Raw genomic sequence first — 19,028 nt, 5'->3', positions numbered from 1 at the left:
ACAGCTTAGTTTAAATCTCCATAACACCACTGGTTAGGCTTGTAACCTTGGATATGCTTCTTAAATTTCTTGAGTGTGTATTTCCAATTATTATTGGAAATGATTGAGCCAGAGCATAATGCCAACTTCATAAGCTTTTGCAAGATTAAGGTAGATAATCCACCTGAAGCTCTTAGAATATTGTCAGAGATTTAAATGAGTCCTCAATGAGCATTACCATTTGCAAAAACTCATAGGTCTAACAAGCACTGTGGACATGGAGTAATTAGTTACTGCCATTAGCAGATTTATGAACATGTAGTTATTTTTGCTTCAGTTTTAAGAGAAGATTCTCTATGGTGATTTTGAATAGGAATTCCATGGACCCTCCAAGGACATGTTTCAAACAGGAGTCTGTGCAATTAATACTTAGAAAAGTGCTTTTGAGTTCTAGGATGGCAGCACTCTTACAATACTAAACAGATGTGTTGAGAGACAGCTGAGGAGGCTTCATTTTGCTAAACACCTGTGATTAAGGATGTGTACCAAACATGTATGTGGTTCACATATACGTGAACCACAGTGACAATAAGCAGATCCTGCTGTCAAGACACCTTTCTGTGACAGCTGATGCCTGATGTGGCAAAGGCACTTGGAAGTATTTTCATAGGAGAACATGGAGCATAACTTGGCCCAAAGCCTCATTTGAAATGTGTGAGGCTCAGTAGCCTGGAGTCAATTAGACTAGATTTTGTTCTGCAGTTTATACGCTCATGAAGAATGTGCTTGTGACAAGTTACTACTCAGTCACTGACTCTGAACATCTCTCCTAGCTAAGATTAACTTCACATTACATGGGGAAAGCGGATGTTGGGATGTAATACTGAAGGGAATGGGTTGGGTTTCCCATTTATTGCTATTTTTTTCCTGTGTTAGATATATTGATACTATTCCTATGTTTTGTCATTATAAATGAACATCTCTACCTCAAGGATGATTTCTGTCTTCAAATACATTTCATCTGGCAAGCACACCGACAAACTGATTTCATCGGGTTATATTTGAGTTGTGTGGATTTTTTACCACTTCATCTTTAAGCCTGAATGTAATATGTCCATGAACTTTAGGTCTGTGTTCTTTAAGTAGCATGTATCTAGACTCATTTTAAAAATGTACTTCAATTCTACACATTTAGTTAATATATGTGTTTTTCAAGTTAGCAACATTAAAATAAAAAATATATTAACATTTTATATCCACATAGTGTATAATTTAATTTTCCCCCACACTAATATTTCACACAGTTTCTATAGAAGTGAAATTACCAATTCCAAATACTCTATGGTGTACCTGGGTGTTTTAGTGTTTCTGGTGTTGTGTGACTATTGATCCCAGTTCGTAGATTTGCATCTCATCTTTGACAGCCACTCACATGCCTCCCATGTCTGTTGCTTTGCATGTTATGGACAGTTGGTGCAAGTGGAATAGTAAGATGTGTAATTGTTTTTCTGTCCAACTTCTTTCACTCACCTCAACGCCTTTGAGTTTCATTTATGTTGTACTTTGTGTTTCATATTCTCTGGGTTGAGGGGCAGCCTGTCCTGAAATGTGCATATAGTGCTGTGTTTATCTGTTTGCTTCTCATAATGTGGCTATGAGCCTTTGTGTACATGAATTTTGTATATCCCTAGGAATGGAATTGCTGGATCAGATTGTAACACTATGCTGAAGTTTGTGAAATGTGCAAAACCGATCCCTACAACATCTGTGCAGATGTGTGCTCAGCAGCATGAGAGCTTCAGTTTTACCACTTGCTTTTTCCTTCAGCTTTAAAATAAGTTATCTATTTTATGTGTATGGGAATTTCATCTGTGCGTATGTTATATCACATGCCTGTAGTGCCTGCAGAGGCCACCAGATTGAGTCCCTGTGGCTGTAGTTACAGATGTCTGTGAGTTGCCATGTGGGTACAATGGAAGAGCAGTCAAAACTCTTATCTGGTAAGTCTTCTTTCCAGCCCCTTCCTTGACTTTTCAACATCCTCATGCTTTGTAGCCTCTCTAAAGAGTCTAAATGGTTATCTGATTATTGGTGGTTATAATTTAGTTCTCTAAGGACCAATGATAAAGGACATACATTTCTTCAGGAGCCAATTATTGATTCTGTGGTTTGTTGTTGTTATTGCTTGTTTGTTTTAGTTTCTTGTAGTTTTAGAATTGGCTTTGGGCAGAACTATGTAGTTAGGTTTACATAGCAGCTATAATGAATCCGTAGGTGACTTGGGAAACACTACAATCTTGAGAATAAGTGGTCTAATCTAAAAATGGGGAGGTTTCTATTTACCTTTCCTTCTTTACCTTCTCTTAGCAATGTTCTTTAATTTTCAGTGTACACAATTTTCATGGTTTTACCTTTTTCTTTCAAATTGTTTTGACTTTTGTTTATTTGTCTAGAGTTTCTGGTACAATGCTAAGTAGAAGTACCCTTGCCAAGCTCCAGCAACGGAGAAAATGTTAGTGTCTTGCTGTCTGTGGTAAAGTTAACTGCTGGCTCTTGTCATTGCCCTTTATCAGGTTGAGAATCTCCCTTTGTCTTTGTTAACTTTTTAATCATTTTAAGCTGTTGAGTTTGGTATACACTTTCCCTGTGTCAGTTAAAATGATCCTGTGGGTTTTCTTTATCTTTTTCAATGCTAGATCACACTGATGTGTTTTTATTTGTTAGACCCCAAACAGGATATCTCTAAGCAATAACTACATCCAGTTTTCTGGTGAACCATTGAGAATGATGCTCCTACATTTACAAAGAATGTTTGTGTCTAGTTTTTCTTCTGGCCTTTATGTCATTTGAATATGACCTTCATACTGCCTCCATGCCCTAGAGTTGAACTTGTCTCCAACCTTTTATCCTGGCTTCCCTTTATACTGAGGTTGAGAGTGGCATACTCCACAGCTTCACTGCCAGTAGCCATCGTACCTTAACTTCGTCATTTCATGCTTGCCACACTTCTCTTCTTTAAACACCCAGGACCCTAGCCATACATCTCATTTATGTTTCAGAGAACAAACATTTCAGTGAGTCTCACTATCCTGCCTTTCTATTTCTATACTGTTTAACCAAAATATACATATAATATTTTTATACAACCCATATGTTTCCATTTTCCATTTTTATATTTATCTGTCATTGCCATGTGTTTGTAGCTGAGCTGTGATTGAGATGCAAACTCAAATATGATAGTTCTTAAAATACAAGAGCAAACCAAAATAAAGTTTCAAAAGCACGTGCCATACGTATGCTGAATGTAACCGTTCCCTTAACATTAATATGAGATCTAAGTTCTATGAAGTTCAGTCATACTCTGTCACCTTTAGCTTAGTTAAAATTTCTACTCTTGGGTGATTGTCATAAGGCATGCTTATTCTTTATTCCACTGCCGCAAGAGTGAACACAGCATACAAATATTAACTGTTATTCCCTTCAATGATCAGTACCTAAAGTATATGAATAAGTTCTCTTCATGTACAGCTTCTTTCAAAAAGCCATCCAATAACTTGTGTAGAAAACCTTAGCAGATATTGCACCTTTGTATAGGCATGGCTGTAAATGTACCCACATATATGTTACGTGCATGCCACCATTTCTCCCCTCCTTCCTCTCTACATACCAGTTGACACCTACAGACCTCTTGCTGACCTCCTGGTAGTATTCACAATCGTTCTGAAACCTGCAATAAATTACATCTGTTTTGTTCATTTTTTCCATCTGACACACAGGTGAAAATTACTGAAACACAACCCATAAATGACCTAGAGACAGTCAACCAATCAATGCTGATAGCCGTTCCCAAGACAAAGAAGAAAGTTTAACAAAAATTACAATGATTTAACAATACACAATGCATCTTAGATCCCCATCCAGTTTACATGGAAATTCAATGTATAACAAAAATGGATCTCAAAATCCAGCATACCTTGTGTAAAATATTACTCTACAAGTACTTGCTATTCATTTGGAAGAAATTAGACCAGTCTTTCGTTTGTTCCAGCAGACAACGCTCCTTTCCATCTATAACCAGATGGAAGAAACACTCGGTGTTATATAACTATAGGTGCTATATTGCTATAATTTCCATATTCAATTCTAGCTTTTTGATGGATACTTTGGAAATACCAATTAATTAAAGTGGACTTACCTTTTAATATGTAAAAGCTAGTTACACCTATGGTAGTCCTCATCACACATCTATTTCTCAGACTGTAACTGAAACTCTTCCCAGTGCTCACTTGTAAGAAACAGATTAAATGAACACGGATTGCAGTCCATGGGACACATGGCAGTGGGATTCAATATGAGGCCCAACTTTCTGAGATTGCAGTAAACATCATCTAGATCTATTTTAAATTAAAACCACAGGCTGCTTATACATAAATAAAAAGAGAAATACAACAAAATACAAATGAAATAAAAACAGACAAATTGATAACATTCAAATATAAAGACTATATAGTTGGGCCAACAGTTCAAGTAGGAAAAATTTGGGCCCCCATCTTTTAATAGTTTTTTAAATGGGCTAATAATACATAGGATTTTTCCTTTATCATCTCATCTCTTTATTACATTCTTACTTATGAATTCAGATACAACTACTTGAAAAGTCTTCACATTCTTGTTCAGTTAATAAACTTTATATAAAACCATGTAACAAACAGATCTTATATCCATTCCTTTATCTGTTATGAACACCACAAGCAATATTCCCTGCAGCTTTTTAATTAGCCTTATTCCCTTGACAATGCAGTTCATATGTTGACTTCAAAAGTAATTGGAGACTGATCAGAACACATTGTAATTTTGGATTTACATTTACATAAATCATCACACCCACTGTGCAACTTATTGCTTCAATTAAAACCATATCAAACCACATTATATTGAAGTGTGCACTGTAGCAAGGTCTCTAATTTGCATCACAAATACAATCAAAGAACTCCACCTCTTTGCCTTATTGCTAACAACAATGTGTGAGACTAAAGTATGGCCCATAAAATCCTTCACAAGTATGAAAATACAAACAACTCTTCTCAGAATTACTTCAGTGGTTTTACCCACTCATATGTATTTTTCAACTTTTCTGCATATTTTCTCTAAAACTTTTTCCTCCACTAATATTTTTAGTCAGTTATTCAGTCATTTTATGCTTTCAATTTCAAGCCTATGTGCTTTAGTATGTTTAATATTTTTATTATTTAGATTTCTTTATTTTATGAGTGCTTTGCCTGGGTGTATATATATGAGCCACATGCATGCCTCGTACCGATAGAATTAAATAATAAGGCATCTTATCCCCATGAATTGGAGTTACAGATGCTTGTGAACCACCATGTGGGTACTGGGAACCAAACTAGGTCCTCTGCAAGAACAAATGCTCTTAACCACTGAACTATGCCTCTGGCCACATATGCACATTAATTTTTTAATCTTCTCTGTCGTCTTACTCTTTTTACCATACATTTCGAACATTCTTTCTTTATTATTATTAATCAATTATTTTATATATTTAGATCCCAAATGTTGCTTCCTCCTGTTCCCCCCTCCATGCAGAATTCTTCCTTCCATCCCCATTTCCCTTCACCTCTGAAAATGTCCCCCCACCACCAGTTATTCCTCCTCATTGGAATATCAATGTCTCTACAGAATTAGGCATATCTTCTCCCACTGAGGCCAGACAAGACACCTGCCTGCTACATATGTACTAGGGTTGTCTGAAAGCCCCATGTATGCTTTTTGGTTGATGGCTTAATCTCTGGGAGCTCCCAGGGGTCCAAGTTAGTTAACACTGTTGGTCTTTCTATGATGTTGCCATTGCCTTCAGTTCCTTCAATCTTTCCCTAATTCCTCAATAGGAGTCCGCAACCTCAGTCCAATGCTTGACTGTGAGTATCATATATGTACTAAGAAATTATATAGGGCACACAAACTAAAGATAAGGGAAGAGAAATGTAAGCAAGAGGCAAAAGAGCTAAGTGAATATTTCCCAAAAGAATATACAAAGTCTATAAGTATATGAATTCATGAGTTCAACATCACTAATTATTATGTACAACAAATTAAAATAACAATGACATGTTACCTCACATGTGTTATAAAAAAGCAAAGAATAATAGGTGAGGACATGGAGAAAATGCAACCTCTGGTCACACATAAATGGAGGAAACCTAAGTTATATAGCTAGTATGGAAAATAGTATGGAAGTTCCTCAAAAAACTAAAGATAGACTTACCACATGACTCAGAAATCCCACCTCTATGTATACACCCAACGGAATTAAAATCAGTATGGCTTAGAGACAGTTACACTCTTATATTGAATGTTTCATTTTCAACAACATCTAAGATATGGAAGCAACCTAGGCATTAATAATAAAAGAAGTGAATGACATAAAGTATGTGTAGTGGTTTGAATGAGAATGGATCCCATAGGCTCATGTTTGAATTCTTGGTGCCCCATTGGTGGAACTCTTTAAAAGGGAATAGGTCATTTGGCCCTATTGAAAGAAGTATGTCACTGGGGACAAGTTTTGAGGTTTCAAAAAAAATTGCCATCCTCAGTTTCCTCTGTGTCTGCCTCCTGTTCTGCTTGCAGTCAGATATGAGCTCTCAGATGTTCCTAGAGTTATATCTTTACTTTGCCATCGTGGACTTTAACTCTCATGAACTATAAACCCAATTAAATGCTTCCTTCTGTTTAAACACAGGAATAGAAAACTCTCTCTCTCTCTCTCTCTCTCTCTCTCTCTCTCTCTTTGTGTGTGTGTGTATATGTGTGTGTGTATATGTGTGTGTGTTATAATATCATCCAACATATAGAGAAGGAAAATTCAGCTATTTGTGGAAGCATGAATAAACCCAAAGGACATTAAGCTGAGCATAGAAAAATAAGCCACATTATCACTTATAAGTCAAATCAAAATGTTGGTAACTTAGAAGTTAAAAGGTAGAAAATTGAGGTCCAGTGAGATGAATTAATGAGTAAAGGCAATTCCTCCAAAGTCTAAAATCCTGAGTGACATTTTCAAATCTGTGGTAGAAGATGCAAATTGACTGTGGCAAGCTGTCCTCTGATCTCCACATAGGTGATAGCCTTGGCGTGCTCACACTCACACATATACACATACACACAAAAGAAACAGAGATATGCTATTTTTACATTTTTAAATTTTACATTTTTAAAAAGAGGTACAGAATAGACATGGGGAAAGAAGGGAAATGACAAAGGAGGATATGCTAATCAAAGAGAGTGTAGTTTCAGTGAGATATGGGGAATACAACTCAACAATCCCTGTAATGTTCACTACAATAAACAATGGTGCATTATAATTAAAAGCTGTTTTTATTCTTTCTGTTTTATTCTTTCTGTTTATATGGCAGGGTCTCACTTGAAACTCACTGTGTAGACAGACTATGTCTCAGACTTACAGAGATCTACCTGGCTTACAAACCCAGCAACATGAGATTAAAATTGTGCCCCACCAGGTCTGACCTTTCAAAAGCATAGTTGCTATCACAAAAGAGATAAATAATTGAGGTGATAGATTTGCCAATTATTTTTGATTTAATAATATTACATTAAAAGCACATTTTAAAACATGAATTTCTACTCCATAAACATGTACAATTATAATTAGTGTATTTGAAGAGAGAATCTTTAAAGGACTATGTGTAATGATGTGGAAGACTTGAAAAGATCCTTTATCAAGTGTATCAAGGGAACTTGAGAAAAAGAATGCCACAGGCTGGGTGGCTGAGACAATAGACATTGATTACAGGTCCAGAGGAGGCCACTTAAGCCAGAGGAAAATTGATAGCACTGAATGTACCTATGAGCAAGGAAGATCTAAAATCAGTAACGAGCTTCCACCCTAACACGAAATGATGGGCAGGCTGATTACACTCACAAAGGTGAGGTACAAAATGCAAATTAGAAATCCATAGCATTGCGATGAGAAGACCACAGAGAAAATCAATGAGGATAACAGATGGCTCTCAGAAAAGATCAATAGAATCAATGAAGTCTCACCAAACTAGCAGCCAAGAAGAGAGGGATGACACAAAGTGCAGTGGAGTGAGTGAGGAGGAAGTATCCACAGAGCCTGTGGACATCAAAGGGCAGTAGGGCTCCTGTTGGATAACTTACATAAAAAAAACAACCATTCCAATCCATTGAAAACCATGGTGCACTATGATCACAAAACACAACCTGTACAGGCTCATATCTGCACAAGGTTTACATGCAAGGGCTAATAGGAAGAAAGTGCAAGGAGCAGATACTTTCACTGGTAGACTGTGATCCCATTTAAATAAGAAGAGATCGGTTCTCTATGATTGATGTCTTATAGAAGATTAGAGAAATCACTCCCTACCTTATCCTGAGGAACTAGCACTACCCAAACACTAAAACCAGTCAAACATACTGCAATAACAGAAAGGTACAGTCAGGACTTTTCATAAGCATGGATACAAGCCTGCTCGAGTCAAATCCATCAGCATGTGGGGATTGATTACGCACCATGGCCAAGCTCAATTTATTCTAAATGTACAGGGCTCATTCCTCATTTATACCAAGTGGCTATTTGCTCTTAAGTATAACATTCATAATGGGAGAAGGGAGGCTTATAGATACTCAAAAGTTACTAAAATATATGAAAATGTCTGTTCAAAAAATGGAAAATTTAATCTATGTAAAATTCAAAATAAAAGCAATAGAATTTAAGGGGTGATAGCAGTAAGTTTAAAGTAGATGGGTATTGATTGAGGAAAAATGTGTCTAGTATTCATTTCATGAAACAAACAAAATTTGATTATAGCAAGCAAAAGCGCCCTCTCTGTGCCAGGGAGCTTGAGACCTGGTCCCTCTAAAACACAAAGAACTGGCCAAATCAAATGGCAAGGCATCCCTCTGGTCTGAGTGCATCACCATGAAGCAGATGTTCTTACCTCACTCACCACACGATTTCATACTGCCAGCAATCTTTAAAATTGTATGTTCTGTGAAAGGTCATATACCAATATACCTTATACATTCATAAATAAGTTACAATTTGAAGCAAAGTAATGAAATGAAAAGAAATATCCCTACACAGCTTAGACAGAATGTCTCAGTTCTAAAGATTCATACTCTGTTCAAAAAAAAAGTGAGATTTCTTTTGCGTAGGGAGTAGAGGTGAAGAAGCTCAATGAGACTGAATGGTTGGTTGGAAGACATGTTAGAGAATGTCCCTTGTGTTACTTGTTTCACTGTTTTATCCCAGGAAAAGAAAAGAAATGGTTGGATGGAAGTGGGTATTACAGATTCTAGGAACAGCTTAACTTTGCACATTAATATACCAAAACCAATTTTAAAAATTACATTAAGTCATAGTGTAGGCTGATAAAAATCCCAGTTAGATATGAGCATGATTTTGCTTAATGCTTACCATTCTCACTAATGCCATCCAAGGCATCCTTAGCAAATGGCTACCCAAACTTGGATTTGATATGTTTAACATCACTGCTCCTGCTTCATGTCTGAGCAATTCTAGCCATTAGAAGACCATGCCTTTTACCAAGTTTGTATCTTCCCTGTAATGACCACTCACTAGCTTTACTCAGTTCTCCAGAAACAAGAGGTAACAAAAGTTCCAAGAAGCATTTCTAATTTAGTCATGCAAATATCTAATTCTCCTTCCACTTCCCATACTAAAATGGTGGGAAATTAAGGATGAGGAAGGAGAATGAAGTCATAGCTGACATTCATTATGAAATAAAGAGCCTTAAAAGTGACCACTTTAAAAAGTGGCTCCTCAGGGAGACATAAACTGCAATAGTCAGAGATGCCTGTGACTGTACCACCATATGCCAATCACATGACAGGAAAGTCTTTCAACATAAACTGAAAGCATCTGCAAGCACTTCCATGGAAGGGCCTAAACAAAAGAATTAGCCACACTACTATGAACCCAACAGAAGTCAGAAGCATGTGTGCTCTTTCTTTCTCTCTCCTTTCTTGTCCATTTATAGAAAACACATAGAAATCACAAGAAAATGCCAGTTGCCAATGATAAAGACCCTAAGTTTTCAGGTCTCAGTGAATACAGTTTCCCTTAAAAAAATCAATTTTTCAACATTCTAAAACCTTTTTAGGTATGTGATTCTTACATTTATCTCTCCCAAACCATCTGCTGACAACTATGAGAAAGGATTTATAAAACTCATGTTTCCCCTCTTCTGTAAAAACACCTTTCTGCTGGAGTGCTGGTTAACTGGGCAGTGGGCAGAAGGAAGACATATGGAAGGGAATCAGAAGGGAAGGCTGATGGATATAACCCAGCTTGTGGTTGTAGGACATATACTTCTACTTGCCAAAATCTAGGAGAGGTTCCAGTATTTTCAATTCTCACTGTTTCCATCTTCTCACTTACCAGAAAATATTATATATTCAAGAAAGAAAAGATAGAGTCCTCTACTTTATACAAACCTAGACACCAGACTACAGGCTTCTTTCTGTTTGTGTAGACCTCAGAGCCTAAGATGGGTTTCTAATCTTACTTTGTGAAATACACTACTCTATGTACCACCTCAAAAGCAGAGAGGATTATTTATGTCACACACACACACACACATACACACACACACACACACTCACACACACACACGCACACACACACATAGAACGAGAGAGAGAGAGAGAGAGAGAGAGAGAGAGAGAGAGAGAGAGAGAGTGTCCATTTGTATCAAACATAAATTGAGGCAGAGAAAAGCTAAAAGGTAAAGCTGACTATCAAAACTATCAAAAACTAAGTTGTCTGCACATGTAGATACTCAACTAACAACAGAAGTTCTTGTATTAATATTAGTCCCACAAAACTACTCAAATGTGTTGAGCAGTGATTTCATTATGACAGTATTTGCTGCTGTCATCTTGATGCCTTTTCTTCCCTTAAAGTAAAATTCTCCCTCCCTGCTGCTTGTGGGAACCTTTATAATTATATTTAAAGCCTACTGTGATATTAACAGACTAACTCCCAATTCAAGAACCTTAATCATATTTGTGTTCTGGGATTTCAGAAATTAGGACATGGGAATCTTTGAGATCCATTGTTCAGACCATCAGAGCTTTCTCGCTGCATTAACATCAAAGTGCTATGCCTTCCTTCAGGGTTAGCTCCATGTTAAGATCCTGAACTCAAATGCAAGCATACCAATCCTGACACTGGGCAAGCATTTCTCAATACATGTTTATCTAATCCAAATCCATAGGCAGTTATTTTATTTTGTTAATAAAATCTGTGATCATTAGAGAGCTAGAAGAGTTGTGGTTATGTTATCTACTAAGATAAATCAAGCATGGAATTCAGTCTTCCTTTTCTTTATTTATCAAAACCCCTGCTGTATCTGTAATAAAGACAACAACCTGACCTTGCTTCAGTTTATTTCTGCTCAGACTGGAGAAACCACTAGTGATTATTCTATACATTGTTTCATGGGGGAAGCCCCTTAAATTCCAGGTGTAAGTGAGCATAGAAGGCTCAGGAAGTACATGAAACTTAGACTGCTCAGGAAGCTTCTGAAATGTACAAGGTTCATAAGGCCGCTCTCCAAGTAACAGGGGCTGCCTGTAAGTTGTCTGGGTGCTCCAGGAACACAGCTCTTGAATCATTAGCAGCCATCCTAGGGTGGGCTTTTGGTGACACACCTGCCTTTGAGTTACCCATGCTCCTCTAAGAAACTCCTCATACATACTCCTGTAGGTAACCTCAGTAAACTCACTGACCCACCAAGGCAAACTTGGGTGGAATCATTTCTTTGGTTTGTTACTAGTGTGTCCTCTTGAATGAAAACAGATATCTGTTCATGTCACCCTCAAAAAGTCATAGAAGCAGGATAAGGGGGTTTGGGTGGGGGTGGGATAGGGGAGTTGGAGAGGTGAAAGCAGGAAGGAAGATAACATTTGAAATGTAAATAAATAAAATATCCAATAAAAAAGTCACTTGAAACACTTTTCTACACCAGACCTGGTGTGCCACACAAGGCTTTAAGGAAGACCTTGCTTCCCTAAAAGTATTTTGGTTTCCCAGAAGCAACTGTAGTCAAAGACTCAGATGCCAGCTGGCTTTCCCTCCTATTTAAACTTCTACCCAATCATACCCTTAGGAAATATCTATTCCTAGCCTAGTTTTTCCACCCAGAGTCCTCTTTATTGGCCTGCACTGAGCCTCCTTTTTCTGTTCTGACTCAGAACCTTTCTATTCCAACCCCACCCTACCCTCTTCCTTTCTTCCCAGCAGGGTAGAAGCCTTCTGAGACAGTGCAATGCTTCCTGGCATTTGTGTTACATCTGTTTGACCCTTACCAGTACTGCTCCATGGGGGAAAAGAGAGTGCTTCAGAGCTGGCCCCTCATGTGCTCCCTTGCTTCCACCATTCCAGTGAGTTCATATGGCTACGTTGTTACTTTTAGGAAGACTGTTGTAAATTGCCACTGTAACTCCTGGATGTTTCACATCATCTGAACAACCTGTCCCTTGTCACATCATGCATTCAAAGTCTACTTTTTTAGCCCAATCTGATTCCCACCAGATATTTCCCATCTTCATTCTCCTCATGTACTTATGTTTCTCTTTTTCTCTTTAGTTTGTTGCTGAATTGTACCAAGGCTTGTTTCTTTTTTTTTTTTTCTTCAACATTCAAAGCTTTTTTTATTAACAGTAAGATCCAAGGTTAGTTTTTGTAGCCTCGGCTGGCCCTTCGGCCCCTAGCATGCTCGAACTTCCGGCCCTTGGAATGGATATAGGGTTTGGTGTGGCTGTGTGGGGTTCCTGGGGCCTTGCCAAAATGTCAGTACACCTCTCGGCCCTTCCGAGGACCAGTCAGGAGCACAGTACCTCGGCCCTTGGGAGACTCCAGAGCCAGCTGGTCAAAGGTGAGGATCTTATCCCCAGCCTTGAGGATGCGACTTCGGGCCCGGCTGCTCATCCACAGTGCGTGACACACCTTCAGCTTGGGCACTTCCAGAATCCGCACGTCATCTGTGACTGTCTCCACAACCACAGCGGTCTTGTTCTCCCGGCCAGAAAGGTTCATCTTTCGGATCATCCAGGACAGGGACAGAGGTGGCCGGTTAGTGCGGCTCATAAATAACCTCTTCAGCACAACCTGATTGAAGGTGGAGTTGGTACCTCTGGCCAGAAACCTGTACAGCTTGACTAGCAGCTGCAAGTAGATATACTGGCTCTTGGGCTCCTTGCGCCTAACCTTTCGGCCCTTGTTGTGGCGTGTAACTGCCGTTTCTTTTGTAACGGCCGTCAGGTTCTGTTACTTTGTAAAGGCCGGCCGGTTCTGCTGCTCCGGTCGGCAGGTCAGGGTCTAGCAAGAAAGAGTGGGGACGGAGGAAGGGGAAAAAGGGGCGAGAGACGCAAAAGATAGATACAAGCCAGAGTCCGGTGGAGTCTCTTCAAGTCTTCTTTATTCTCTTATCTTCTTACTATATTCTCACTCCTTCAGTCTCCTGACACCTCTCACTTTTTCTCTCCTTCCTCTATTTCCTACTTCCTACTATCTCCTACTACTTACTACCTCCTACTTTCTACCTCTACCTCTTCGACTCCTCTACTCCTCTACTCTCTACTGCTCTACTCTCTTTATAGAAGGGAAATCCTGGGTATTTATACCCTTTACCACGTGACTTGCCCTCGTGCACAATCTCAACTGAAGCCACTACGTCACGTGCCTTGTAGCCATGGATACCAGGAGCACCTGGCAGCTGGGGGCACTAAACAGTGTAACAAGATGTTTATCAGAGTGCGCTCAGCTATTGCAGGCTGTTGAAACAAGTCTCTTGTCAGGGTATATGGCTCGAGATGGCTGTAAAGATGATAGCCACTTTCGGCTAAGAGTCGGCTCCCAACAGTGGCGAATGTCAACACCCATGATGGCGTCTCTTGCTCAGCCAGGTCCAGAAAGACGGAACTGCGCCGGAGTGCCCCAGGCTTGTTTCTATTTGTTTGGTGGAATTTAGTCTTGCTTCCCTAAAAGGAGAATATCTTTAATGGCAATTCCAAAAAAGTATTTGATTTTAAAATTCATAGGCATTGATTAGAGAGTAATTGACTGTTTATACTTTCACTACCGAAGAATCTAGAGGTTAGAATATGGACTCATTACAACCATAAAGCAGTCGTCATTTACAGAGATACTAAGGGACAGACAAAAACATCAATCAAAATATCTCCTCCCTAAATTTCTGCTGTGATTTTATCATTTTAGAAAAAGTTACCTTTGTTTTATTGTCCCTCTAATGTTTCTGCTGCATGTATAACAGAGTACAATTTTAAATGACTGAGAGAAAGAATTTCATAGGGAAAGAGGAAAAATACCAGATAAATAATATCCCATAGCTATGTGAACTCATAAAAAAACGTAAAGTAGCTTAGTATATTGTTTAAAAATTTATGTATTCTCCAAAAGGCCTCTTTTGAATCTCTGTGTTGTAAATAAACACTTGGAATTCTTCTGATGTTGCTTATACTCTCAAATACTTGATCAATAACCATGCATACCATTTTGGGATTCTGAAATTTGTCAATGATGGTTCTTCCCATATAGACATTTTTCAGTGTCCCCAAATGATCTCATGTGCAAGCTTCATTAATGTACTGTCATCGGCACTTGGTGCATTCATAAACAAATGTTCAATGATCTGCAGCTTTCTGTTGTGGCTGAATATGAGGACAGGGAGAGAGTTAAAGTGATTTACACAGGGCCTTAAGGGTAATATAGGCAGGAAAGATTCCTGGACTCCAGCACTCCTGGATTCTAAAACATACTATGCCGTTCCAACTCAAAAGATTCATTCAGGTAACAAAAACAAGTAACCAATATGTTGTATTAAGTCACAGTTAATTCCTCAACAAAATGCATTCATTTTGTAGAAACTAGCCCAAGTAACTGAAGTATGTTTAACCTCCAAGTAAACTGTGTGGCGAAGGTACTTGCCTTCAGTTTATACTGAGAACACCCACACAGTGAAAAGGTTAACTTTCCAGTGATCTCTCCTGACAGGTTTTCAAAATGAAAATGTCAGTTTCATACTTTTTTTTTTTTTAGGATGAAGCAAAATCTTAATTTTCTTTTCCATCATGTTCCTTTCTTCTTTGGGCCTTATCAATAGGTCCTTTTATAATGCAGGACATTCTATTTCTTGTCTTTAAAAAAGATAACTTGAGATTTATCTTGCCAATAATCTCACTCTGCCTTGCTTTATCTTCCCATAGAAGAACTGACAACACATATTCAATGAAGAAAATCTTTCTGAAAGTCCCTTGCTATTTAGGCATCTCTTTGCTACCATCAAAGTTTATAATCAAATGAAAGCATGCAGACATGTATGTTCATGTGGACATGGCATGTGCACACACACACACACACATACACACACACACCTTGAGATGCTTATGTCCTGTCATGGGAGTAAAAATAAATCGTGTCTCGAGATGACATGACCCTCGTGATTGAGACTCTCAGGTTGCTGTTCTGAAGGAAAACTCGGAATCCCACAATCATTCCATCTCAGTCACTCTGGTATGCTCTCTTAGAATGTCTTCTAATGACCTCATCTAATTATCACAATGACAGCATTTCCTGTGGGCTGAGTCCTCCTTCACCTTTTCCCAGGTCTTGGCTGTGATCTTCATGTTCTAGGACCGTAGACCAAGGACCTTGCTACAAACTGTGGGAAAACTGAGCCCCACTTTCTCGAATTATAAGAGGGACCCCTACACCCCAAAACTCCTTTTTAACTGCAACATGTATGACTTACCTCTGTTTGCCCTGAACTCAGGGAAGCATTTGACCTTGCCTGCTCCTGTGAAATACTGACTCTTTCAATTTAGCAAACAAAGGTTTATTACTGATAAGATAATAACAAACCTCCTTTACCACAGATAAACCAAAAAGCATTACTTTAAAGGATATTTTTTACTTCCACAGAACCCTGTGGCTAAGACAGTTCCACTAGTTATGTCAGTCTGGCCCTGAAACCAGATCATGAGTTCACTCTTAGAATGACGCCTCTTAAAGCCCTGCTGACTCCAGCTGATGATGAGAGCCCTGATGGGAAAGGCAGTCAAAGCTTCTGTAAGCTATACCTTCATTACATTTGCTGTGGTCTACTTACCAGGCCCAATGGTCTAAGAAGGAACTCTCTCTGCTCCTTCAAAGTCTATAGCCTTTAAGATTCTATACCTACTGCTTTTGCCCATAATTTGCCTTCATATTAAAGAATATCAGAAAGATTTCAATTAGCCCAGGACTAGAACATCACCAGTATTAAGGATGTTATTCTATTTGTGCTTGGGAGAAAGAGGTAAGAGGATGTACATCCCAAGCCAGCTCAGGCTGCATAGTAATACATATCACAAATGAAATGTCATCCTGAAGTGTAGCTCTAAATTAGAAGGCAGGAGGCTCGCCGCTACATCTTACTTTATTACAAATCAGTGAGCCTAGGAAATAAAGTTGATAAACAAGCATTGTATATCTTTCACCATGTAGTGACTAATGCTGATGATCTCCTCAGAAAACAAACAGTGAGAAGTTACCACACGCTGCAATGAATATTTTACAGCCATCATTCTCTTTAATTCCTGAAGAAATATTACTGCTGCCACTTTCAAGCTAAGCTGAAACTGCAAGTGGTTAACCAGTGTACACTAGGTTAGTTCCAGAGGCCTAGTTCTTAGATATGTATTCTTCTGGATCCCCGAGAAGACTGGATTTTGTCTGTATCACTTTCTGTTTGGTCGATAACAACCCAATCATCAACCATGAGTCCTAACTCAACATCACTGTCCCTGTCCATCCTCTGTATGTTCCACTGTTGGTGCCAAGCACAGTCTCACTATTTCTGCTCTGAACAACTTACAACCTTCCTAAGTGATCATCCCCTTGCCTATAACACATAATATGCACATCCTACAATCTTCCAACACTGAAAACCTGAGGCTGAAAGTATTACACTATTTACAAACAAATAATCAGTTTTTCTATGTTCGTTAATGAAAGCTTTCTTTTTCTTTCTTGCCCTTATATTTTTCCTTTTCAAACTAGCTTTGACAATAAAAGTCCATCATTGGCCCTTAAAGGTCTCTACTAACCACTGAGGAGAACACAGTGATCATTGCCCATCGCGGAAAGTGGTGAGCACATATTGTAAATGCTTTGATGCTCTTTAGCACTGATTTTACATATTTACCAGCATTTACTATGAACATATCTATTTTGTCATCCAAAAGAGAAAACTAGTTGATGAAAAGTATTGAATAATTATGTCTCAAATGTCAGCTATGATTCTCAACTGATTCTTTCACTATCCAAATATAGTCCTAGAGAACAGGTTAAAACATATCCCCGAATAGTTATAATACGCTATTACAAGTACTGCCCTAAGATACTTTTTTTAAAAAAATAAAATATTTAATGAAAGATATTTAAAATGGAAGCTGTGATATTATGTAAAATCTCATCCTTTTATTCAGGCAGACCACTGGTCTCTATGGCTGGGTGTTGGTTACTCCGAACCCTTCCTACAAAAAGAAAATTTCTGTATCATCATGTTTTCATAAAACTTTAGTAATTTACAATGTGTTTTGCTAATACAAATACCTCTCCATATACACTGAAGTTGTATCTTGACAAATCCATTGAAAATATGAAACATCTGGAGATGACAATGTGCATAATCTGGCTAATCAACTGAATATCTGAGCTAGCATCTCAGCTTCCTATGGAGAACTGTGATCATGACTGAGCATACGCTGTGGCTCACTATGGCTGCCCAGCATCATGAAACAACACCAAAGCATGTACGACTAAGCCCAGGAAAGATCCAATCTCCAAGCCCAGTGTCTTCTGCATGTGTATCACTTTTCTACCATCAGAGTGCTGAAATCATCAGCTAACAGCTACTGAAAGTCAGAAACCAGCTCTGGGCTTTTGACAAGAAGCAAATTTAACACTAAGTCATAGTATCTGAATGCCAACAACTTGTCAAGACTGAATCGTATTCTTGCCCTAAGTCAAACAGGGCTGGCTTAAAACCTTGTAGGTTCAAAATCATGGGCCTCATAGAATATAAAACTACTACAGACTAAAGGTGAAGAGTAGGACTGTGCGATGAACTGATGTTTGTGATCTTAAGGTAAAGGAGATTGGAGAACGTTTTTAAACACTAAGGTTACTAAAACTTGAAGAGGAATACCGGAGATCACCCTGTACTAACTATACTTTAATGCCCCCTTGATCACAAAGATTTGTGACTCTGCTAAGGAAAACACTATGGACTAAGAATGCATTGAACTTTTCTTCTCAGAGATAGCAAGTCAGAACACTTGAAGTGGCTATGAGTGGGGCATTGACCAAGAAGAGCTGGAGTTAAAAGCTCGTGGCTTATTCTGTGACCTAAACGTATCATTCTCTTTAAACCCAATTTACTCAAAATCCTGGTGAAATGTCTGCCCGGTGATGACACTAAGTTCCCTGGGACACTTTCACAGGGAATTGTCTGCCTGAGTTTTTCTTAGCTAACCTACTTTTAACTGCCAACAAGATAGATGTAAGTCATAGCCCTTTCCTCCTTACCCTTGACTCCTCATCTTCAATGTAGCAGAACAGAACACAGCTGCCTTCTCTGTTAGCAGTTCTGACTGTGTGGGAGTCAGGCATTGGTGCTGCTATGAAATAACTGAAATAAACAGGAGAAAGGGTTCTGGTCCATGCTTTTAGTCCATGGTCAGCTTGCTCCATTGCCACAGGCCTGTGGTGAGGCAGAATATCACAGTGGTGAGAGAGTGCAATGGAGCAAAATTACTCCCATCCTGATGGCTGAGAAACAGAGGAGGGAGGCAGAGAGGAATGAACAGAAGACAACACACAACTTTCCAAGGCATACCCCTGGTCATAAACTCCCTCCAAGCAGGACCACCTCCTCCTCCTAAGCTCCCATTTCCTCCCAGGA

General features: G+C 38.7%; 1 pseudogene; it reads right to left on the bottom strand.

Moving 5' to 3' along the window:
* Positions 1-12,833: 12,833 nt before the first annotated feature.
* On the bottom strand, positions 12,834-13,237 carry LOC114609868 (annotated as a pseudogene).
* Positions 13,238-19,028: the final 5,791 nt, after the last annotated feature.

Source organism: Grammomys surdaster, unplaced genomic scaffold (assembly GCF_004785775.1).
Source record: "Grammomys surdaster isolate TR1022 unplaced genomic scaffold, NIH_TR_1.0 125985, whole genome shotgun sequence".
NCBI lineage: Eukaryota > Metazoa > Chordata > Mammalia > Rodentia > Muridae > Grammomys > Grammomys surdaster.
Note: the sequence above shows the minus strand (reverse complement) of the source record. Positions and strands in the feature narration are given on the sequence as shown.